Below are 25,826 nucleotides of genomic sequence, written 5' to 3'. Positions count from 1 at the left end.
GAATTGAGCTACCTACAGCCTGTGGCCCAAAATCAGGGAGATGGTTTTTCTTTATCATAAGTGGAAAAGGTTTTCATTTCTGTGTAATCATGCTCATGCTGTAAAGCATCCATCACCAGGATTCAAAAGAAAGAGGTAACCTCCTAATTTCTGCTGAAGAACTTCTCATGTCCTTGATTCCTGGTGACCATATGACATTCTCAAGACCCTATTTCCCTTCTAAGCCCCTTCCTAGACATTTCTGATCTCTCAGGCAACTCCACTGAAATGCTGAGAGATTTCTAATGCTAGACATCTCAGGCAACCACAGAAATTTCAGAAGAGAAAAAAAATTCTCATTGAATAAGCCCTTGTTATGTGACAGGTATTTGTGAGGGAGTTTACATCTGTTTCTTTATTTAATTTTCACAGCAACACAGTGCGAAGCATAGTGTTATTCCCCTTTGACAGAGGAAGAAACAGATGTGCAGAGAGGTTAATCAATTTGCCCTAAGTCACACAGCAGGGTCAGAATTTGATCTCAGATAGTTTAACTGTTTCACCTCCAGCATACTGCACTTTAGAGACTGGGTAAACATGAGCATAAACACGTGAGGGACAGGCAGGCCTGGCATGCTGCAGTCCATGAGGTCATAAATAGTCGGACATGACTTAGCGACTGAACAACAGACATGAGCAGACCTCCAAGCCTGGCTCACACTTCTCTAGGTTCTAAAAAGTGCTATCTTTCAAATGACTGTGTGGAATTCCACTGCCTTTAACTTTCTTGTATGGAAAATAATCACAGATCTTGAGGCTAAATTAACCAATCCAGAGTCACATGTAGCCCAGTGCTAAAAAGCTGATGGTGACACCAGTGACTTGTGGTGGCTTCCAGAAATCTGCAGACCAAAGGGGAACTACTTAAAGGAATGGAAATTCCTCTTACACTACTTAACTTTCAGAGGTACCCTGGGCAGGGGGTTAGGCGCCCTAACATGGGGTTCTTTACCCTGTTAACTCACCCTTCATGAATGAAGGAAGCTGGAGTCCTTGGGGCCTGGAAGAACCTCAAGGGAGCTGCCCAACCACCAGGAAGGTGCCGAGGAGCACAGCCCAGCTCAGGGCAGGGCACCCTCTGGCTGCGAGCCGACAGGAGTGTCAGGGGAGTGTCAGAGCCTGTATAATTGCATTCTTCCTAATTTCTGAGGATAGTGAATCACTCTCCCTTCCTATTTACCTAGTAGAGCTTATGTAGATAAAATCCTCCAGAGAAAGTCACTTAAGAAAACAAGAGACTTATAAATGAAACTTCCACATGAAGTTTGCATGGAATAATTTGCAGTTGGCACGGGGCACTTGGAGGTTGGGAGAAGCCTTCTAGTGAGGCGAGCAAGCAAATCACAGATCATTCCAGAAAGGAGTGCTGCTCACCCCTAGTACACTGTATTTCATGTAGGAATGGCCAGCACTGGAGGCATGGGAAGGGGCTGGGGAACACAGGTGAATGAAGCTTCCCCCACCTTGCTTCAAACTCAGCTCTCACACCTCAGAGAGTTCCAGGTCAAGTTGCCTCTAAGTCACCCATGTCACCATGGCCAGCGAGACCTTGTCCCTGGGCACTCCACCAAGGAGACTCCCCTTCCACTGGAGGTGTCAGACTGACAGACAAGCTGAACAAGAGCCTATGGGGTCTTCCCCAGACAGACCCCTTCCATGCCCTCTGCCTGCCTCTTGTTTGTATAAAATTTGTAGTCTCCCAGGTTGCCTCTGAGTCACAAAAGCCTGGCTCAAGAATTAATGACTGAAAGGATGTGAACATGTAGTGACAGAAGCAGCAATTGGGCCAGGAAAACTGGTAACAGTTTGAATAGTAAATCAGCCACATGGCAGTCATAGAATCTCTAGTTCCTCACCGAAGTACCTGTGCTGTGCTGTGCTTAGTCGCTCAGTTCTGATCAACTCTTTGTGACCCCATGGACTGTAGCCCGAGAGGCTTCTCGGTCCATGGGGATTCTCCAGGCAAGAATACTTGAGTGAGTTGCCATGCCCTCCTCTAGGGGATCATCCCAACCCAGGAATTGAACCGGGGTCTCCTGCATTGCAGGTGGATTCTTTACCAGCTAAGTTACCAGGGAAGCCTGAAGTACCTAAATAACAGTATCTGATGCACATTTCCTGAGTTGTTTTACAGATGCTAAACCCCCTACCAAATGGAAGAAGTTAACTACATGATGACCATAATCACGTAGTCCCCAGACCAGCTAGAGCCTGAGGATTGGTAATATCAACCCCTGTGACACTACCCTGTTACCTCACAATCAGAGAATTGTGCTGTTGGCTAATCACATACCCTGTGACACACTGCCCTGCCCCCACCTTGCCTTTAAAACTGCTTCCCTGAAACCAGTCTGAGAGTTTGGGGATTTCTAAGCATTAGTTGCACAGGACTCCCTGTCTGCTGCTGCTGCTGCTAAGTCGCTTCAGTCGTGTCCAACTCTGTGCGACCCCATAGACGGCAGCCCACCAGGCTCCGCCATCCCTGGGATTCTCCAGGCAAGAACACTGGAGTGGGTTGCCACTTCCTTCTCCAATGCAAGAAAGTGAAAAGTGAAAGTGAAGTCGCTCAGTCGTGTCCAACTTGTAGCGATCCCATGGACTGTAGCCTACCAGGCTCCTCCGTCCATGCGATTTTCCAGGCAAGAGTACTGGAGTGGGGTGCCATTGCCTTCTCCAACTCCCTGTCTGATCGCTTACAATAAAACGCTACACTTTCCCATCACCACAACCTGGTGTCAGTAGACTGGCTTTACTCTGTGTAGGTGATGGGACGCACGTTTGGCTCAGTAGTGCTGCTTGCTTTCTGAACAAAAGGCAGGAGGTTGAGACTGGGAAAAAGGCGCCCCATGAGGGCAGCGGCTACAGAAGAGTGGATTCCAGCAGCTGCTGGATAAGAAGGGCCCAGATGGCCATCCCCAGAGAAAAAGGCGGCTCCCAAGAGTCCTCGCCTCCAGGCCAACCAAATGGTCGGCAAGGCACCCAGGAGCAAGCTGCTTACTCTGGCAGCCCTGAGCTGTCTTCTATTCTACAAAAAAAAGGAAAGGGAAGGGGATCGCTCAGAACGCTGGCCTGGCTTCCAGAACCCGGATCCTCCCCGGAAAGCGAAAACAGCTGCTCAGGCGGACAGCGGGCTCGTTCAGCGCAGATGTGCGCAGACTCTGGAGAAGGGGGCGGAGCGCAGGCTCGAGTCCCTCAGCGGGCGCAACCGCGCCCACCACACCCCCTCAAGCCTTGCCTCACCGGTGGTGGGAGCACAGAGAGGCCTGGGCTGGGAGTTTGAGAGCTGGCTCAGCTCACTCGCTTCATCACCCGAGCATGAGTCGGTGACTCACGGGCTCCAGGGCCCGCGCCTCAGAGAGGTTTGGCGGGGAGGACCCACACCTCCCTCCTAGCGGAGCTTCCAGGGCACCCTGGGCCTCGCGGCCCTCGCGGTCGAGGGCGCAGAGAAACGCACCCCCTGCAGGACCCCTGCAGTCCCCCTAGTTTTGTTCCACGCCGGGGAGGCCACGTTTTGCCTCTTGCACGGTTGGTTCACGTTCTCAGCAGTTCCTGGACCAACAGGTACTTAAGCAGTGTTTATTGTCTCATTAATAATGAGCCCTGTCAGAGGAGGCTTTGGGGCCCACGAATCTCGGCTCCCACTTGGAGATGTGGGGCCGAGTTGGATGCCTCCGCCGCTCCAGGGCTTGGCTTTTTCCGATGTAAAATGTGGCTAATACTTCACGGAGCGGATGGGTGCGCTAAACAAAGTAACATATGGCAAGCAGGAGGAGGCCCGATAAATGAGAGTTCTCTTTTTCTGAGCAACTGGAATCCTTGATCACTTCCCTCCGGAGGGAGAGTGTGAAGCCGGCTGAGCCTGTCGGGGAGGAGCCTTCCTGGTTTTAGGGTCACATCTGTCACCACCGGGAGAGCGGGGCACATCTGCTGGGCTACTGAGCTTAACGAGAGCCCTTATGCTGCGGCTGTGGCCTCGAAGGGGGTGACAGGGTGTGTCCAGGGCCCTGTTTAAACACAGCGTGGTGTGATCCCGCCCTCTGGAAGGGCCTCCCCACAACCCGGTCCTTAAGCATCTGTTCTCTCCACTGCTCACCCCGTGCCTCCCGCCTCCAGCCTTCGCACCTGTTGTTGGTCCTGAGGAGGAAGGGGAGGGGTGGGTCTTACCAGTAATGGTTCTGGAACAGAGTGGAGGGTTTTCACTGTGAGTGGCCGGTTCCAGGGAGCAGGAATTTTAACCCCTGCTTGACCTAAATCTATACAAACCTCACAGCTATTCCTTCTGGTGGAATTCTGTGTTTCAGTGGCTGTAAGAAGACGGTTGTGCATGTCACTTGAGAGTACAGAGCTCACTCGGGTACACTTTCCTGAGATCCTCACTGCGAATCTCAAGGCAGGTAGGAAAGGAGTCCTTTGCCCCATTTTACAGATAAAAGCATTGAGTCCCAGAGATGCTGAGCATCTTGCCCAAGGTCACACAGCTTATTACTGGAAGAATGGGCACTCATTCCCTCTAGACTTGGTACTCTCCCTATAATAGGCCAGGCAGAAGAGAGCCATTGTTCAGCCTCTTGTATTGAGTTTGGGAAGATATTTTGAATACATACACACACACACACACACACACATGTGTTTCTTTCCTGGGTTCAGCTTCCTGTCACTGTGGGCAGGGAAGGGACATGGGAGGTTACCCCTGACTCCATTCTATAGACCTCACTTTAAGAAAACAGTAGGTAGGGACTACAGGCCTGTGGCCATCTCTGGAGTCTGAGAACACCTTTACTCTTGCCCCAGGCACCTTCAGGCTGTCCCTAGGCCCCAGGGCTTGCTTAGGGCCTGTTTCGCTGAGGTCCTGGGCTAGGAAGCCTCAGGAGGCACCTCTGACCTGTTCTCTCTCTCAGGCTGGTGTGGACAGGGTCCAAGAGCAGAGCAGGGGGAGAGCTGCCCAGGACCATGGCCGTCCCTCAGTCACACCTGACTAAAGGTCTCACCATTCTAAGAGGACTGAGGTTGGAAGTGGCACCCAACCCCACTGCTTAGTGTTTATTTGTTGAACACATCATTATGCAAAAGCTCACTGTAGGCTAAGCTGCATCTGGTTCTCTAAACGTGGGTTCTGTCCCTTCAGGATATTCATTTAGCTGCCTATTTAGTTCTTAAAGGCTGACCAGGAAAGGTTTCCAGGTTAAACCCCAAAGGAAATGTGCAACCAAGGTTCTGGAATGGGCAGACCAAGGGAGCAGTGGTTGGGTGTGGGGTCTCCTCATGCTAGCCCAGGTCTGCACGTGCTCCTTGTCACACATGGCTTCTGCTTCAGCCAATGGCAGGGCAGTGCTGTCCACAAGGAAGGAGAGGGGATTACAACTGAGGATTACAGTCAGTTACCAAGCCAAATGTTGGTCTGCCCACGTGGGCGCAATACAGTCAATCTACTGACATGGGTTGTGGTGAAGGAAGGTGCACTATTAATTGCAGGGCCAAGCAAGAAGTCCAGGCAGCTGGAGCTTAAAGGGCCTGAAATCCCTGGTGGCTTTCAGGGAAAGGTTTTTAAAAATAGGTTGAGGGAGAGAGTTGCAGGGTATGTGATCAGTTCATGGACATTCTTCTGCTTGGTGTTGAGGTAATCAGGAGTCAATACCATCAACCTGGTTCCAGTCAGTCTGGAGGGGTCTTCCTGCTTGTGGACAGCATACAGTAGTTAACTTCGTCCACCTGGTGGAGATTTCAATATAGCACAAAGGACTTGGCTCAGAATATTATCTATAGCCCTTGAGGAGGAACTAAAGATCCTTGACTTTGCTTAGTGGCTGAACTATTATTATTTTGTCTTGCTTGGCTGCTTTCTGTCTGCATGTTTCTCACTTCACTGGCTAAAATTTAGTCCTTAAAACTTGGGGAAGGCCTAGGCCAATGTTTTTCTTCAGATAGGAGGCCGCAGGGGACCTGAGGAGGGTTCTACCACAGGAAGTCCCCATAAAGTCCTACTTGGTTACAAGGGAGCCCCTCTTTTACCTGGACTTGGTCTAGAAGGTGCTAATTTTCAGCATACTTGTTGTTGCTGTTCAGTCGCTCAGTTGTGTCCAACTCTTTGTGACCCCATGGACTGCAGCACACCAGGCTTCCCTGTCCTTCACCATCTCCCAGAGCTTGCTCAAACTCGCATCCACTGAGTTGGTGACACCATCCAACCATCTCGTCCTCTGTTGTCCCCTTCTCCCCCTGCCTTCAATCAACCAATATCAGGGTCTTTTCCAGTGAGTCGTCTCTTCCATCAGGTGGCCAAAGTGTTGGAGTCAGCTTCAGCGTCAGTCCTTCCAATGAATGTTCAGGGTTGATTTCCTTTAGGATTGACTGGTTTGATCCCCTTGCTGTCCAAGGGACTCTCAAGAGTATTCTCCAACACCACAGTTCAGAAGCATCAGTTCTTCGACTTTCAGCCTTCTTTATGGTCCAACTCCCACATCAGTACATGATACTGGAAAAACCATAGCTTTGACTAGATGGACCTTTGTTGGTAATGTCTCTGCTTTTTAATATGCTGTCTAGGTTCGTTATAGCTTTTCTTCCAAGGAGCAAGTGTCTTTTAATTTCAGCATATTTACCTTATCATAAATAGTCTGAAGTCCCCATGGGCTTGTGAGGTGATGTGGACTGAATATCTGTCTTAATTTCAGACTGAAAAGATGTTTTTGCAGCCCAGGTGACCAGGCTGAGACCTGAAAGAAGAGCTGAGGGAAGATGCTGAGAATGAGGCCTAGGGTGGGGGGTGGTGGATCTGCCTGAGACTGGGGAATCTTCACCCCTACTGGTGGGGACAGGAAGGGAAAGGACAAAGGTCCCACTCAGACTCCGGGTAGGAAGGTACTTGGGGGAAGGACAAAGCAGACACACTGCAAGACCCAGCAGATCAGGCCCCCCTTTCCCCTGGGAAAGGCCAGGGTCACTGAGAACCATCTGAGGAGAGTTCTCCAGACATGGAGCCCTTCATGCCTCACCCCAGGAGCTAGACCTCATTATGGTCTTGGTTTGCATTTTTCTGGATACTGACAAGGTTGGCATCTCCATGTTTACTTAGCTCTGTGTCTTTCCTCTTCTGTAAAATGCCCATCATTTTTGCCTGTTTTTCTACTAACTGTTGGTCTCTTTCAGACCCTTTCCACATGACTTGGAGTACCAGACTTCATATATTCTTGATTTGAATCCTTTGTCACTTATGTGTGCATATGTTTTCCTGGTTTGTGGCTTATTTTTTGTTTCTTTAAAGCACCTGTGGTGGACTGAGTTTCTCAAATTTAAAGTAGTTGAAATTATTCATCTTTAATTTTGTGGTTTTTGATTTTGTGCGTGTGTGACTACTCCTACCCCATGAGACCCACTTCCATTCTCTTCTGGTTGGATATGGCATCCACAGGATGCTGCCGCTGTTTAGGGACCTGGCCTGGGTCCCAAGCGGGATGGTCAGGCTCCAAGCATGCCTTGATGCCAGGAGGACTACCAGGTGAGGGCACACTGTTCACAGTGCCAGTGCTGTCAACTGCACAGCAACAGGCACTGGGCACAAACTACTACTGCTCTTGTGCCAGCCCGACTTCTGCTCTGGGTCAGTACAAAAGGTGCCAGTGAACCCGAGGCTGCAGGAGTCCACGTGGAGGTGAAGGCATCACATCCGCCTGGTAGTTCTCAGTATACTGCAAGCAGCACAGAGCTGTCTGCTCACCACATGCCAGGATCTGCCAGGGACCATCTCACAGCTAATGACAAATTCCTCCTGTCAGGGCCACAAAGCAGTGCTTTGTGATGCCGTGGTAGCCTGCATCCTCCCAGGGCAGGGCTCCAGGCCGAGCTGGTCAGCCCAGGCCACCATGGACAATGGAGCTACAGTGGGGTTTGGGCGAGCAGAGTGGTCAGTGTGAGGAATGGCAACAACAGGCAACCTCTGGCAGTGGCCAAGTCCACACATGCCTCTCAAGGTGGATGGGAGGGCAGGGCATGTCTCAACAGTCACCTGGGCAACTTGAACCTGTCAAGTTTGGCCAGCACCCAGGCAGGGTCTGCGGACACCACAACATGATTTTCCTGTTCTCAGTCTCCCACATTCTCCAGGAGGCCCTTGATAAATAATGAGTCACTCTGGTCCCTGGGCCTGCGTCTGGAGGACATGCTTAGGCAATGAAGTGGAGAGAAGCTGATAGAAGCCCTTGAAAGGAACCCCAATCCTCAGCTCGCCTTTCTGCTCTAGGTTTGGTTGGAATGGTCCCCAGGGAACTGCCCACCTGCAGGTCTAACCACCCGAGGTTGAGGCTTGGGTTTTCTGAAGCCCAGCTCTCAGGCAAGGAGGGGGAAGTCCGGTTTTGAGAAGGGCTACCAGTAAATGTGGTATTTAAATTGGTTTTTTAAAACACCAATAGCAAATACAGTGGTGTCAGGAGGTTTTTTTTTTTAAGCAAGATGCTTAATTGAAAATTTGCATCTTCCCAGTCAGAAGAGCAAGCCTTGGTCTCTGTGGTTCCACCTGAGTGGTCCCACGGCTTGAGTCTCATTTCTGCCTCCACGCTCTGCCTGCCACCTGCCACAACTTCCTGCCCAAGCATCCATCCCTTGGCCACCCCTGGTCATCACACTTTCACACATGGTCTCCCCTCTCTTTCCATGGGCTATGATTCCAACAGTTTGTGTATAAAGATTTCCATTTAGCTCAAAATATTTGACAGACAACCTCCCATTATAATAGACTCATATGGAATCCAACATATATTAGTATTAGACTAATTATATGTTAGACTTGTAAGATATATAAAGAGAGAACATCCAGTAGGTGAGAAACTCTGTAATGAGCAAAGCGACTATGAATTCAGTAACCACATTAAGTGATATTTTATTTATCCAATGAACATGCAGGCACCTCTGAAAATCAGCAGTGCATAGGTGTGCAAAACTTTATTGTTTACTCAGGGGAAAAGCAGTGGAGAGTCTGAAGACCCCTCACAAAAGCTCTAGTTTCTTGAAGGAGACCCCATATCCTCAAGCCTGGAGCTTCAGGGCATTCTCTTGATTCCTCCACTAAGAGAGAACAGGGCTTATAGACCCAGGTCTGGATCCAGTGCATGTGTAGCTAAGTCGCTTCAGTTGTGTCCTACTCTTTGCGACCCTATGGACTGTAGCCTGCCAAGGATTCTCTAGGCAAAAATACTGGAGTGGGTTGCCGTGCCCTCCTCCAGGGGATCATCCTGACCCAAGGGATCAAACCCTCAGTTCTTATGTCTCCTGTATTGGCAGGTGGGTCCTTTACCACCAGAGCCACTGGATCCAGGGTACCTGGTTAAGTGTGGATCTGGCCCAAGCTGTCTATGCTGGAGAAAATTCTCAAGTCTGATCCTGGAAGGATGACTGGTTGGAGTCAGAGGTTCTTTACCCTTTTGGGTGATAGACTCCTTGGAATTTTCCCTGAAAAGTGCTTTTTGCAATTCAAGAATCCTGGACTCCCTGTCACATGGACCCCATGTGGCAACTGATTAGATTGGGAGATCTCAAAAATTCTTTAATTTCTAAGAATCTTTCATGATTCTATGATGCTTACTGGACTTTGATTCCCTGGCAGAACCTTTCTGGAGGGGTGTCTGCCTCCTCCTCTACTATCAGCATGTGTGGTCAACCATGACTGTGAGGGGTGTCATGGTGCCACCTTGTGCTTCTGTTTTGAAACTGCACCTTTTATGGGCCCAAGCTCAAGACCCCACCGTCCACCTTCCACTCCCAATTCTCTGACCTCATTGCCTACTATTCTGATACTGGACTAATTTTTTTCTGGCTTCAGGGCCTTTGCATTGACAGTCCTAACTGCCTAGAGGTGTGCTTTTGAAGCTATTTATGCAAATATAGTTAGTATTGTCATAAATCATGAAAAAAGGGAGTTTTTATGAAGCTGATTTTATTCTCATTTGACCTCACACTGAGAAAATATCACATGAGCACATTAAAGAATTTTTTGGAATTTGAGGGGGGCTTTGAGAAAAGGCTAATAAAAATTATAGAGGGTATATTAGTTAGTTCTCATTATGTTTTGCTGCAATAACAACCTCAAAATCTCAGTGACTAACAGCCACAAAAATCTTTACACTGAAGTTACTTTTTTACTGAGAGTCAGCTATGGCTTTGATTTTTGAGGCTTCTTCATTGCAGATTGGAGGAGCTAATGAACAGCAGGGCAGTCTCTCACTTTTACCCCCTTCAAGGAGAAAGTGATATTGAATGAAGTAGCCCAGAGCCCTCCTCTCCCCCTCTGCCACCCATTAACAGCCTTTATGAGGAAAGGAAGGCTCAGAGTTGTGGAATAGACCATTCTTCTGGCTATGGGGATACTAGGTTCTGCCTTCCCAGAGCAGGACTGAAGCTGTCACTGCCCCAAAGCAGGAATGGGCTGCAGCCTTGGGTAAGGGACTGGAGCCCTCACTGGAGCCCTCTTGCTGCCAGCCAGCATCCACCTGGACCCAGAAGTGCCCAAGGTTGCACAGTCCCTAAACCTTTCTACTACAGTGCCACAGTAGGGGACTAAGAGAGCTTCTGGGTGCTGTAAGAGAACTTCGGGCAAAGGCAATGAGAAGGAAGAAAGAAGAATCATAATGAAAGCAGAGGCAAGGAGGAAAGAGGGGGGACACAGAAGACATGGGGGGTGTGGCAGGTCTCTCCAGACAGTTCAGAACAGGCCTGTACAGCCAGCCTCAGTGGCTCTCTCCTTCGAGGAGGAACCATTAGCCAGCAGCTAACCCTAAACCTCATTCTGATCCCTCACCTGAGCCTCTTCCCACAGGTGAAGAGATGTTCGAACAGCCCACCTGGAACATAGATGGGTGGTTTGTGTCCTTCCCTTGAAATATCTGTTCTCAGCCACAGGAAAACAAGTTTCAAAGTGGATTGGGAAAGAGGGGTGGGGTGCAGATATGAAAAGAATGAGGAGGGAACAGATGGTGCCTGCTAAGAAGACCAGATTTTCCCCCCCAGTTAATCTGGGAATGACCTAATTTACATAGTATTTGCATAAATTTCCATTTCAAATTGTAGCTGTCCTAACTTCAAGTATACAGGAGAAAATAAATGAGATCAGGCAATCTACTGTAATTGAACTCAAGCTGACTTCTGTGAAAGGTAGGTCAAGCTTTCAAAGCCTGGCAGATGAGAGGAAGGAATTCTGTGGCTGTCCATTAGCAGAAGGGGGCCTGAAGAAAGCCTCTCCACCTCTCAAATTAGGCAAAGTTACCACAGGTCCATGGTCGGGTCAGAAATGTGGGGAGATGAGGAAATTCAACCTCTTCTCGCTCTACTCCCCCTTCGGCTGCGGGATCATTCTGGGAAGAAGCAACATTAGGAATGGAGCAGAAAAAGCAGAGACCTATCCCGAAGTCATGGTGGTGGCATGGGGCCCTGCTCCCTCCAGGCCCAGCAGGCTCGACAGTTGTATGGAAAGTGGGTGTTGCTTCTGCTCATTCCGGACATCTGTCTGGATACTTTGTTCTCCATCCATTCATTCTTAACTTCCACCACATTCCAAACCCCATCACATACCCTCACAGACACACTAACTCCATGAGTGCACAGAACACACACATGCCCTAGGGGGTACTGAAATGTCAGTCACTTTCACACACCAAGCTTGTCCCAGGTCGGAAAGGAATCTCAGGTTGGCTCCATCCACTAGATGTCCAGTTGTTCTGTCTCTGTCTCTCTCTCCATCTGGGATTACATCAGATCTGGGGAAGTGGCAGGGCAGTGAACTCCGAGGGCAGATTAGATGAAGACAGAGCCATAGCTGGAGGCTGGGATGGTATTGTGTCCTGTGGGGATGTGTTGGCTGCTGCGGAAGAAACTCCCACCATGATGAGGGGAGGCCAGCCAGTGGCCCTCAGTGAAGGTCACTGTGTCTGCTGACAACTCCTGAGGACTGAACTCTGTATCTTCAGGGTCTGCATCCCCCCTCACCCCACTGATTTCTCTGCACAGAGCCTCCCCCTCTGTTTCCATCCCCTTCTGCCCTGAGAACACGGTGGGGGAAGCCCTGAGCCTGAAACAGCTTTGGTCAAGAAGATTCCCTAGAGAAGGAAATGGCAACCCATTCCAGTATCCTTGCCTGGAGAATCCCGTGGACAGAGGAGCCTGGTGGGCTACAGTCCATAGGGTTGCACAAAGTTGGATAGGACTGAAGCGACTTAGAACAGCACAACGAATATAACATACACAACAAAAACTTGGCACAAACAATAATAATATAAAATATCTCATGAGTAACTTTAAAATCTTAATTATAAGTTAAAATGATAATATTTTGGATATATTGGGTTAAATAAAGTGCCTTATTAAAATGAATTTCACCTGCTTCTACTTTTTGTGGCCCCTAGAGACTTTAACGGAGAAGGCAATGGCACCCCACTCCAGTACTCTTGCTTGGAAAATCCCATGGACGGAGGAGCCTGGTAGGCTACGGTCCATGGGGTCGCTAAAAGTGGGACACGACTGAGCGACTTCACTTTCACTTTTCCCTTTCATGCACTGGAGAAGGAAATGGCAACCCACTCCAGTATTCTTGCCTGGAGAATCCCAGGGATGGCGGAGCCTGGTGGGCTGCCGTCTATGGGGTCGCACAGAGTCGGACACGACTGAAGCGACTTAGCAACAGTAGCAGTAGCAGCAGAGACTTTAAAATTATATATGTGGCTTCTATTATGAAGTTGAAGCCAGAGATGCTCCCTCATGGCAGCTGCCTCGAGACAGAGCACAGAACAGCTTGGCTCCTGGGGGTGACAGAGAGTGTGAAGAGAGGAGATGTTAAAGTCCAGGGGGAGGGGAAAGACGTTTATTAATATTTCCAAAAAAATTGACTTTGCCATATCCTTTGTTGGGAAGGTGTGACCCAGAGACCATACAAGCCCAAAGAAAAATTAAAAAAGACCAGAGAAAAGTGTTGCTAGTAACAGCAAGACGATTGGGAAGAGAAAGGGCAAGGGGAGAGGTCTGAGTCTAGTGCTGGCTGATTTTTCGAAGGCTAAGCTTCTTGAGTTCTGGCCCCAACCTTCCCTAGGCCAGGCTGTGCAGTACCTGAGGGTGGCGGGGGCCCCTGGACAGTTGCTCGCCCGTCAGTTAGTCCTGGGGTTAGGATGATGCTCCTGCCGGCCAAAGAGGGCTCAGAGGCAGCCTCAGGAAAGCCAGGTTATCTCATCCAGCTTCTCCTTTAAAGGTCCTTCACCAGCAAAACCATGTCTTTGGGGGTCACCCCATAGCATAAGAAATACCACACTTAAAGCCAGGGGTCGAGGCCCCATAGTAAATATTTTAGGCTCTGCAGGCCAAGCTCGAGTCTGCCATGGTAGCGCAAAAGTTACCCCAGACGGTATTCAAACAGATGAGTGTGGCTGAGATCCAACAAATACAGACATTGAAATTTGAATTTCATGTAATTTTCATGTGTCGGGAAATTTTTCTTTTCATTTAAAATGATTCTTAGCTCATGGGTCTATAAAAACAGGCAGAGGGCTAGATCTGGCTGGTAGGCCATACTTTGTTCTAAGCAAACTCCAAAGCAGAAGGTTGGGTCCTCATCAATGCAAATTAAGAGTAGATTGATTTGATTTATAGAGGAATCTAAGGATAATATTGTAACTTTTTCCTGACACAAAGTGTTACCTTCCTTCCTTTCCCTACTTTGGTGTTTTTTAAATGGATATTTGTCATTGTTTAGTGTGCTGCAAAACTTATGACCAGAGTTTTTGGATAGACTAGAACAGGATAGGATAGGGTAGGATAGGATAGCATAAGAGAATAAAATATCAGAATTCATCATACATAGTAAAGTTTGATAACGGAACATTTTGCAGCTGTGAGTATATTCATGTGCATATACTTATATATGTATATGTGTACTGGATTGTAATGCTAGAGATGTTTTTATAGTGCATCTTGGTTAAAAAGTTGACAGCTTGCCTTCATGAGTATTGGGGAAAAGAGGGGTTGAATTTCCAGTCCTCCTGGATCACCCTCAGGATCTGGCATTTCTCTCTCCACCCCTGTGCCCCTGGGGGTTCCTTTGCTGATCCACCCTGAGAACCACGGGTCACATGTCCTCACAGTGATGCACTGGCAGATGGGGTACTGAGATGAGGAAGGCATGGGCCACACCTCACTGTCATTTTCATAGCCCACCACACCATCAGCTAGTTCACCCTGCACCTTGAAAACAGTGGCTGGTGTGTAAGAGAAGCTTGGCAGATGTATGTTGCCTGAATGAGTGACCAAATCCGGACAGCAGGGTTGCAGGTCCAAGCGCTCTGAGATGTGAGGAAGCGCAGTGCAATTGGGGAACCGAAAGAAACTCAGTGAAAGTGACCTCAGTGGCTGTTCTCCCAGCTACCCCTCCCGCCTAAGCTTACAGAGACTGCTCATCAGGGCATAGAAGGTTTTGGGGCAGACCATTCCTCTCCCACTTTTTCAGTTGTTGTTCAGTTGCTCAGTTGTGTCTGCCTCTTTATGACCCCATGGACTGCAGCACTTCCCTGCAGGCTTCCCTGTCCTTCACCATCTCTTGGAGCTTGCTCAAACTCATGTCCATTGAGTTAATGATACCATCCAACCATCTCATCCTCTGTTGTCCCCTTCTCCCCCTGCCTTCAATCTTTCTCAGCATCATGGTCTTTTCAAATGAGTCAGCTCTTCACATTAGGTGGCCAAAGTGTTGGAGTTTCAGCTTCAGTATCAGTCCTTCCAGTGAATATTCAGGATTGATTTCCTTTAGAATTGACTGGTTTGATCTCCTTGCAGTCCAAGGAACTCTCAAGAGTCTTCTCCAACACCACAGTTCAAAAGCATCAATTCTTCGGCAGTCAGCCTTCTTTTATGGTCCGACTCTCACACCCATACATGACTACTGGAAAAACCATAGCTTTGACTAGATGGACCTTTGTTGGCAAAGTAATGTCTCTGCTTTTTAATAGGCTGTCTAGGTTTGTCATAGCTTTTCTTCCAAGGAGCTTATAATTTCACGGCTGCAGTCACCATCTGCAGTGATTTTGGAGCCCAAGAAAATAAAGTCTGTCACTGTTTCCATTGTTTCCCCATCTATTTGCCATGAAGTGATGGGACCAGAGGCCATGATCTTAGTTTTTGTATGTTGAGTTTTAAGCCAGATTTCTCCTCTTTCGCCTTCATTAAGAGGCTCTTTCGGTCGTCTTCGCTTTCTGCCATAAGGGTGGTGTCATCTGCATATCTGAGGTTATTGATATTTCTCCCGGCAATCTTGATTCCAGCTTGTGCTTCATCCAGCCTGCCATTTCATATACTGTACACTGCATATAAGTTAAATAAGCAGGGTGACAATATACAGCCTTGATGTACTCCTTTCCCAATTTGAACCAGTCCGTTGTTCTATGTCCAGTTCTAACTCTTGCTTCTTGACCTTCATACAGGTTTCTCAGGAGGCAGGTCAGGTGGTCTGGTATTCCCATCTCTTTAAGGATGTTCCACACTATGTTGTGATCCACACAAAGGCTTTAGCATAGTCAATGAAGCAGAAGTAGATGTGTTTCTGGAATTCTCTTGCTTTTTCTATGACTCAACAGATGTTGGCAATTTGATCTCTGGTTCCTCTGCCTTTTCTAAATCCAGCTTAAACATATGGAATTTTTGGTTCACATATGTTGAAGCATAGCTTGGAGAATTTTGAGCATTACTTTGCTAGCATGTCAAATGAGTGCAATTGTACGGTAGTTTGATTATTCTTAGGCATTGCCCTTCTTTGGGATTGGAATGGAAACTGACCTTTTCCAGTCCTGTGGCCACTGCTGAGTTTTCCAAATTTGCTGGCATATTGAGTGAAGCACTTTAACAGCATCATCTTTTAGGATTTGAAATAGCCTGTTTCCCCAGGGCCATGAGCTCGCCTGAAGACAAGGCCATCTACCTTACTCAGTGAGAAATGCTAGTTATCGCAAAGATTTCAGAAAAATCCCCGCAACCTTGTAAAATTGTCCATTTCTGGGAGACCTTGAGAGTCATAAAGCAGGCAGTGATAGGCCAGGTGTTGAGGTCAAGCAAGGCTGGGCTTGTCAGAGAGACAGACGAAGAGGACTGTCCCAGGAGCATCACCATAAGCAGCCACAGCTCCTTCCCTTGTGCAGTCACCACTTAAAGAAATTCCTCCCCACAGTTCCTTGGAGACTCTTGCCCTTTGGCTTTGTGCCTCCAGGCTTGTGGTGGCATTAAAAGTGCTGCTCCTTGTCACTAGGCTCTTGTGGTTCTAAGTGCAGTGGAGGCAGCTCTGAGGAGTAACTAGATCCCTCATCCTGGGGTCCTGCCACGTGGGTCTTATATGAATCCCTACCCTCAGAAACTGGATTTGAGGCAGTCCCATAACATGGGTTAAGGAAAATGGGGGAGAGGGAAAGCTCAAGAGACCAATGGAGAGCCCCAAGACACAGGCAAACATTGTCACATTCCCCCATCCTGTCATCATTCCTGGTATCAGGGTGAATGGGCCCAAAGGGTTCACCAAATCGCTGAAGGAACACACATGCTCCTGGGCTCCAGGCAGAGGAGATGTGCAGGCATTACCTGGGATGCTGTGATGCCTCCTGGGAGCGGGGTGGTGCTGGTAGAGAGGAAGCCTCGGTCTGCATGAACATTTGCTTGGGTGCAGCCCCTCCTGCTGGGAGACGAGGTTTGGTACCAGCTAGCTGACCAACTCTACAACGTAGAGAGAGCTTCCAGGGACTCATTCCAGGGCTCCCTCCCTTTGCACTGTGACCTGTGGGCAGCTGCACACTCATTAGCATTCATGTCTGCCTCTGACACAGCCCACTGAACACCAGCCAGCTGGCTGAGACCCTTCATGTGCAAAGAGAGTCTGTGTTGTTCAAGATTTCGAATAGTCTTACATGTGTACTGATGGCCTCAGCTGTAACTGCCGCTCACACCAAGAGCTGAGACTCTGTGACTGGACTCGCGCCAGTCTCTGCAACTTGAACTTGGAGTAGACGGAGAAGGCAGAGCAGTAGACAGAGCAGGCTTTCCCTTGCTGCCCTCACAGTCAGAGATTTGGTTGTGACGTTTCGTTCTGTGTTGTTCTATCATTTTATTTTCTTGAGGTGAAACAAACATCTGGTGCACAGATCTTCATACATTTTAAATGCCTCTCCCAGCCTCTGCACTGTTGTAACGCCACCCCTTTCCTTCCCGCGTGTTCATTTGAATATGAACTTAATGGGCGCTAAATAAGTCAGCAGAGTTGCTGTTTTTTGTGCGGTTGAGCAGATGTGTTTCTGAGGAAATGTGCTTGTATGGGCAACCTCACCCTCTCCACCCAGACAGACCACAGGCGCAGCCAGCCTCTGGTACCCAGGAGAGTGCTCCAGCCACCTATCTGGGGGAATTGAAAGTGTAAATGGCACCCAGCCCCCTCCATAAAGTTTCCTCCTCCCCTCCACCCCCTCCCTTCCTCTGTATGCTAAGGACTGTAGGGTTCTTCAGTGAGGAAGGGACGGCCCCTGCCCTCGAGTGGTACCAACCAGTCCAGTGCTGACAAAATCATCTGTCCTCAACAGACTTGATGGATTAAAAGCAGGGGTCGATCTTTCAAGTTCCACCCTAAGTTCCAGCACTTTAGGAGATTCCCAGAGAAGCAGGACAGGCCAGGGAATGCTCTGGGTTGACTCATCCTCGGGTTGAAAAATTCTTGCCTAAAGTTTGACATTCCCAGTCTAGGACTCGAGAAGACTCAGGGAGGTTCTTGAGAGCAGCTAAAAGCTGGAGCAGTCACCCAGGCTAGCTTTGTCCCCTCTCCCTCACAAAGGACTGTTGCTGAAGCTGTGTTGTGATGGAACCTGGTGTGTGTGTGTGTGTTGCTCAGTTGTGTCTGACTCTTTGAAACCCCACGGACTATAGCCTTCCAGGCTCCTCTCCGTTCATGGGATTTTTTTCAGGCAACAATGTTGGAGTGGGTTGCCATTTTCCTCCTCCAGGGAATCTTCCCAACCCAGGGATAGAACCTGCATCTCTTTCATCTCCTGAATTGCAGGCAGATTCTTTACCTGCTGAGCAGTCAGGGAAGCCACATGGAACCTGGGCTCAGGCACAAAGCAGCCTCAAGCTGGGCATGGGCTTTCAGGGTGTCTGTCTTCCCAGTCAGGCAAGGGTTCCCAGTCTTAGGTGCAGCTTGACGTGGGAGAGAGACAGAGGTCCCAGACAGCGAGCCGGGCCCTGCTTGCTCCTATTAACTCAGTCACCTAGCCCTCTCTGGACTTTCCTCTCCTTATCTATATGGCAAAGGAGTTGAAGCAGCTGACCTCAAAGCTATTCACAGATTTAAAACTCCACGGGGAATTTTCTCTCTTCTAAACTCTGCCCACCCCACAGGATTGTTCTGTGACTGGCCCGAGGTGCATCAAAACCCTGCAAACTCCAAAGCACTGGACACACCAGCCTTTCTAGGGACAATGATTCTGGGAGCCCTGTTTGGTCCAGAAATCCTCCCAGATACTGTTCTTAATGGATTTGCCAGACTCTTAGATCAGTGATTTAACAAAAGCCTGGCTGAGCCCGGATTAGGTTTCTCGGAGCCAGGACCTGGGAGGCCTGTCCGGTTGAGCCACTTTCTCAGAGCCACGTGACTTTCACAGACCAGGAGGCGGGGTGGGGGGGGTTGGGGGCCCCTCACCCGTGTCTATCCCCTGCACTGACGTCCTGTGCACAGTGACATCGAGCAGCAGTACACCGAAAAGGAAGGCCCAACTGAAGAGGGGCGGATCACTAACGCCCAGCGGTGTTCAACACACTTCCCACACAGTAAGGGGCCCCAGTCCAGACTTGCAGGTTCCGAGTTGGCTGTCACCTTGGCCGTCTTCTTTGGAACCCATGACATGGCCCCCAGGGAGGCAGGAGGAACAGAGCTGTGAGGAGAACACTGTAGTGGCTGCTACGATGTATGATGTTTCTGTCACCTTTACCTAGAAGGGCTTCAAAGTGCAGGCAGCCCTAGAAGGTTTCTAGGGGAAGCTCTGGTGTCTCCTTGGAAAATCCCACTTAGCTGGAAAAAGAATAAAACAAAAACAGCAGGGTGTTTACTGCTTACATGTACAAGATCTCGTTTAACTTGCACACTTCTCCATGGGGCAGACTTACAGCATCATCATCCCTATCTTACAGGGTAGGAAATGGAGCACGAAAATGTTAAATGACTTACTCAAGGTCACAAATGTTTGACTTCAAGTATATGCAATACCAGACTGCATGCCTTTAACCACTAAGCCACATCTCCTCCAGAGTGGGAATAAGTCACCTTGGTTTGTCCATGTAAACTAGAGGCCACTTTTGTCATGAGATACTGTTTGGCAGCCGAGGTGAAAAGAGTCCTCGGTTGGTGAATTAAATACACAATGAACAAAGACCCCGCAACTTTGGAGAAATGAGCTACTAAGGCAACTTCAGATGCAACAAGGAATTAGACTTCACTGATGGTGTTCTCAGAGAAGGCGACGGCACCCCACTCCAGTATTCTTGCCGGGAAATTCCCATGGACGGAGGAGCCTGGTAGGCTACAATCCATGGGGTCACGAAGAGTCAGACACGACTGAACAACTTCACTTTCAGTTTTTACTTTCATGCACTGGAGAAGGAAAGGGCAACCCACTCCAGTGTTCTTGCCTGGAGAATCCCAGGGACAGGGGAGCCTGATGGGCTGCCGTCTATGGGGTCGCACAGAGTCAGACACGACTGAAGCGACTTAGCAGCATGAGCAGATGGTGTTCTAGACCTTGAAGCAGTCAGTCCAGGGGGAGAGGGTGCACCCCTGGTTTAATATCTTAGCCCAACCAGAGTCGATGTCAGGCCAGGGGAAACTCCATGTTGAAGTGGTGGGGGGGCTCTGGTGCAGCTCACCCTTCTCACCAGATTCCTTCCCATTGCTAAGCCTGCTAGTTATGGATTTTTTTTTTTTTTTTTACTAAGAAGGGAGACAGCCTAGTATTTTTCAATTTGCTGAAAAATCACATGGTGAGTTAATGCTAGAGCTTGCAATACTCCATATGTGTGGCTGGTCAGAGATGGGCCTCCCAGGTATGAACCTTTTGTTATTTTGAAAGCACTTTGGCTCAAAGCTGGATGTTCTGGAGTCGGCCTTAGTGGGCTGATGCAATACCACAGACTAAGCTAGGAACAAGTGGGATGCCAGCACATGGGTATTCACAGCCCTCTCCTAGGGACAGGGGAAATAGGCCATCACCAGGCTTAGGGAAAGGAGTTGAGAATGTTCACATCTCTAAAGGCGCTCGACCTACAATGAGGGTAGCAGCTGGGAGCTCTGTGTCAAGGGAAATGGGTGTTTAAATCCAGGCTCTCTCCTCAGAGTTTCTCAAACCCAGTTAACCCTTTGGCTTATAGGCAAATAAAGCTGACAACTTTCAGAGACAGCCAGTACGTGTGATGCAGCAAGAATAGAGGTACTGAACCTGAAGCCAGTTCTTCACAGTTATTATTAGCATCCACATCCCTCATCATTATGATTTTATTCTGTTATTTATAGGACAGGAGAAGGTATCAGACACACTGATCATGGGGGTGATCAAACACACCATTCCTGGCTAAGAACACTGCTGTGGTCATAGCCTCCAAGGAGAGAAGCGTCCCCAAGGCATTGCTCATCCAGACTTTGCCATGTTTTGACTACATCATCCTTTGGCCACATGTGATTGGACAGAGGAGGATGCTTGGCCCAGGACCTCCATGCATGGACTGACTGGTATTGTCAGATGTGGTCCAGCCGGATCAAAGATCATTCAAGTTAGATCTTTCTCTCTTCGGGAGTTGATTTTGGAAATAAAGAGAAAACGAGCCAGCTGGTAGTGGGACAAGAATCATGGAGATACACTTAGAAGAGGGGTGTGAATATTGAGATCGCTGAGTCACCCTGATGTTGGAAATCCAGGACCAATGGTTCTGAACCCAAATGCCTGTGCACACGGGCTGGCAGCTACCCTCACAGGTGGGTACCATATTGTGTTCAAGGTGGAGGATGTACCTTTTTTTGTAACTGAAGATATATGTTGTTACAACAGTGCACCTCAGACAGAATGTTGAGAGAAGTGCTTCAACATGTAGAATAGGAGAATCCCAAATGGGCACATTGTATGGGAGAGGTGTGAGAGGTAGAGTGTACCGACAAGCATGGGCAAATGAACCTCGTGTTTCCTAGGGTGTGTGCAAACTTGGTTTTGTGAATACAGAGGAGAGCACAGTTGGGGCCATAGCAGTTATCCTCAAATGAAAACACAGGCTTGAAGAGTAATCAAGTGAATGATATAAGTGGGGATGTAATTTAATCCCTTTGAAGCCTTGCCAAAAATTCTAGTGTTTGAACGTGCACCATGGAATTAGTAAGACCCTTTTGGTTTTAAGTGACAAGAGACTGAACTCAAATTAACTTACAAGGGAATTCATGGCTCATATAATTGAAAAATCTAAAGAATGGAACTGACTTTGGTCCTGGCTGGATCCAAATGTGCAGTATCATTGGAAATTAGGGGCTCCCCTGGTAGCTCAGTCAGTAAAAAATCTGCCTGCAGTGCAGGAGACCCAGGTTCAGTCACTGGGTCAGGAAGATCCCCTGGAGAAGGAAATGGCAACCCACTCCAGTATTCTTGACTGGAAAATCCCAAGGACAGAGGAGCTGGGCAGGCTACAGTCCGTGGGGTCACAAGAGTCAGACATGACTTAGTGACTAAATCATTGGAAATTAGTATCTATCTAATTCTTGCTTTCCTCCAATAGGCTTTATTCTTTGGTTGGCAGCAACTCCCACACTTGACATGGTGGCAAGCACTGGCTTCATGTTTCATGCTTACCTCCCCCCAGCCAAGCAGCCTCAGCAGAATAAGAGTAATTTCCTAGCAATACAGCACAAGTTCCAGGGATGGTGCTTATTGGTCCACCTTGGGACATGTATCCATCCCTGAACCAATCACTGAGGCCAGGGAAAAGCAGCAATCTAATTAGCCTGGCCTGAGTCCTGTGCTGCAGCTTTGGATCTAGGGTAAGATGTCAGTACTACCAGAAGACAGGGCTTAAGTTAACAATAGAAAAATGGTTGTCCCTGGAGACATTGTTGAATAGGCAGTCACACCATATATCCACCTCAGCCCCCAACAAAGTAGTTAACTATAATCTCTTTGAGGTAATGATCCTTGAACTCCTGACATGAACCTTCTTGAATGCTGAATGACTTTCTGATTCCAATATCCATGAAAACTAACTATAATTTAATGGCAGATTTATCTATCAGGGTTCTTATTAACAAACAACTAACTCACTCTAGTATTCTTACCTGGAAAATCCCATGGAGAGAGGAGCCTGGTGGGCTACAGTCCATGGGGTCGCAAAGAGTTGGACATAACCGAGCGACTGAACAACTCACTCTACTTTGTTTAAAAGAAGAACAGTGTATGAGAGGCTATTAGTGGCTCACAGACTCTCTGGCAGAGTTAGAGAAGGGGGCTTGAGGCTCTGCAGCCATAAACCCTGGTCCAGCCACAGGCTTGATCCCACTGCCTCTGGCTCCTGTTACTGGGAGTATCTCTGCCCTGCTGCCTCTGGGGGCTCCACACTCCTTGCCATGCTCCTCCCCCATCACAAAGATGCAGTCCTGTGTGGCAGCTGTTCCCTTGCTTTTTACTTTTCTATTTAAGTTTCAAGTTGCTGCATCCAACTAGCAGAGCCCAGGTCAAATGTCTGTGTCTGAGCTGCAGAAGTGATTTGGGAAACTGAGTTCTGATCTCCATCCCAGTGAGGCAATGGCCCTACCATGGCCTATTTCCATAACTTAGAAAGGCTATTCAAATGATGCTGGGCTGGCACCAATGTGACCCCCATCCACTACACCACACTCGAAATAGTCAGGTCTTCTGCATCTTCTGGGTTTTGGAGAGATCACACAATGGGGCTAATGCTCCTTATTTCCACAAGTGGCTTCCCATTATATCTGTGAGTATCTGATTTTTGTGACCAAGGGAACCCAGTTAACATGGGTAATTTGGCAATGTCATTTAGATAAAATTTAGCTTGGGGATAAGTATTTCCTTGCCAGCAAGACTGGATTGCCAGAGCTCATGGTTTCTTCATCAAAATGAAAGCCTTCAGTGGGTCTCTTGATGATCCCAGTGAAACATGGCCTCATGGAGCCCTCCCAAGAGTGCCAGCCCATAGAAATTTAATAGGCCTTTTCACAGAGCTCTACATGTGCCACCCTGGGCTACTATTTAACCACAGACCATCCCCAGCCATTGACAAGAAGCTGAGTTGCCAGGCAAGGGTCTTCTTGGCCTGATAAATTCCCCCTGGAGTCTAGAATCCTATAGCAGCACTTGCCAGGAAATTGGATTATCTGACCTCCATCCTGTGCCTTCCATTGCCTGATCAGGAGCTGAAGTCATTCAATTAAGAGAGAGTTTTTGAGCATTAACTATGTCCCAGGTATTGTACTAACACTGGACATACTCTGCCCCCAGGGAGCCTTCAGACAAGTAAATTAGCCAAAGCTCAAATGGTGTGAAGGGAAGCAAGGAAGGGGATGAAAATGTTCAAGTGCCATTATTCAGAAAGAGATGCTTAGTTTTCATTTTTAAGCAGACTTATTGATCAGGGTGATGATGGAAGCCAAGGTCTTTGACCTAATGTAGAAGCATAGTCATTATATTTTCCCAACACGTGATCTAACAAAGAAATGTCTGGAATTGGTGAATTCATTTATGTAAAGGTAATGCCATTAAATACATTCAGTTAGAGTTAATAGATGAGAATAATTAAACCAGAATAAATAATGACCACATCAGAAAATCTAGCCGCTGCAGTCAATTGAATATACATAACTGACTGAAGCAGGAAGTCCAGTCTTTGGCTCCTGGGAACGCGTGGAGTTCCTCTCAGAATACTGACGTATTCCACAAAGCAAAATATGGTCTTTGACAGCTAGGGAAAAGAGGACGTTTCTGCTCTAGACCCAGAATACTCTCTTCACCAGACCACAGGCCTCATCGTTTCCACGGAGGTGGCAGGTGCCCACAGAGACCACTAGGTGTCGCTGTGAACCTTTGAGAACGCGGCCTCACGCTGCGGGCACATTTCAGCTGGGTCTGTTTTCAATCAACACGTTGTCAGTTTTTCTACCCGAGGCCCCAGGGGTGTGCTAGGAATTTTTATTTCCTGAGAAATCCTGTGATTCAGCTGCCCTTTGTTGGCCCTGTGCGAGAGAACGAAGGCTGTGCTTGCTCTACCAGCTCCCCAGGCAGGGGGCTCCCAGGCAAGGGTCTTCAGGCCACCAGCCACCTCTCCTCTCTCTCTGCTCTTCATCCTTTGCTTCAGCCCTGTTGTCCCCCTCCCTTTTTGCCTCTTCACGTCCCTTTTTATCTTTCTCACCTGGTCCTCAGTGACACTAATGAGCCCTCAGTTGCTCCATGGGAAGGGCCCCATCCTGGAAGAATGGTCCAAGCCCTGGTGAATTTCAAGACATCCAAACAAGCTCCAGCAAAAACTAGCTTGTACATTCTGTCCTCACCTTCCCCTTCTGATTCTACACTCAGCCTTGCCCCTTCTTCTAAACAACTCCAAGATTAAGACAGTGTTGGGGTGGGAGCAACAGGAGGCTAAGCAGAATTCCAGACCCTGGTCCAGCATGAAGGCACTTAGAAGCCACACCTACTTTCAGACTCCACCTGCCTCTGCCACTTTCTAGCTCTGAAACCTCTGGGAGGTAACTCACCCTTTCTGATCCTCAATTCTTCATAGGTAAGTGAGAGAGTACCTCCAGATGCGTCATATTAAAAAACATTTTAAATACAAAGGACTCCATGAGATGTTGCACATTATAAGCATTCTATAAACGCAAAGTGATTTTAATTATTATTATACGGACACTTAGACACATCAGCATACACTCAAACAAACATTCTCTGGAACCTGTGGCAAGATGGTGTGTTAAGGGAACAAAATCCAGGGGTATTTATTCAGAGATTCTAACCCTCTCTGTACTTAAGTCAACAGTGATAAAGTTGTTCTGAGTCTAGCTGGGAGATGTCTTCATCAATAACCATAGTTTGCTTGGAAAAATGCCCTGGTCACTGTCCTGTGGTCTTCAAGGAAAAGGCCACTCATGAGTGGAGTTGGCCACTCCCTCCTTCAGGTTTGGTAGGGCTGTCCTGGTTTCCAGCAACCACACTGCTCTTGTGGGTTTTTGTGGGAAGGCGGAATCCTGACTGTGGGAGCCCTGTGGCTGCTCTCTGTAGGCCCTGTGGCCTCATACTCTGAAAAGCTTTGGGGAAGTTGTAAAGAGAGGAGCCAGTGTATTGGAGGTGGTTTCTGGACCACTCAGAGGAAGCCAAGTGGCAAAAAGAGCCCCTGCTGACCAACATACATAACTGCTGCCCCTTCGCCTTGGGGAGGAGGAGGCTGTTTCTGAGTGAACCATATCTTGATTTAACGTCTTTGGAAAGCACTTGAAGACTCATAACCAAGATGAGACTGCTTTTGTTGAGCAGCTGACTGGTAGGGAATGTGTGTAGAACCAAGAAAAGAATAGACCATGCCTTTCACACAGCCCAAAGCTGCATGCGCTGGGCTTGCAGGGCTGCAGGAGGCGAGTGGCTATTTCAGATCCCAGCTCAAGCCAGATGGGAGAGGATGCTCTCAGAGTACGTCTGCTGGTCCAGAAGCTGGTAGTGATGCTGCCTGTGTGAGGGTTGATTTCTGCAGCTGTGAGAAGCCTTGGGCTT

General features: G+C 48.4%; 1 long non-coding RNA gene across 1 annotated transcript in view; it reads left to right on the top strand.

Moving 5' to 3' along the window:
* Positions 1 to 2,337: 2,337 nt before the first annotated feature.
* The window catches only part of LOC145524154 (uncharacterized), a 44,995-nt gene continuing 21,506 nt past the window's right edge, over positions 2,338 to 25,826 (top strand). Inside the window, exons 1-2 of the long non-coding RNA XR_014067260.1 lie at positions 2,338 to 3,600; positions 4,341 to 4,429. This is a non-coding gene — a long non-coding RNA (uncharacterized LOC145524154). The remainder of the gene's footprint in view (positions 3,601 to 4,340; positions 4,430 to 25,826) is intronic.

This window comes from Giraffa tippelskirchi, chromosome 10, assembly GCF_054371585.1.
Source record: "Giraffa tippelskirchi isolate mGirTip1 chromosome 10, T2T-mGirTip1v1.2.pri, whole genome shotgun sequence".
Classification (NCBI taxonomy): Eukaryota; Metazoa; Chordata; class Mammalia; order Artiodactyla; family Giraffidae; genus Giraffa; species Giraffa tippelskirchi.
This window is presented reverse-complemented; position numbering and strand designations above follow the sequence as displayed.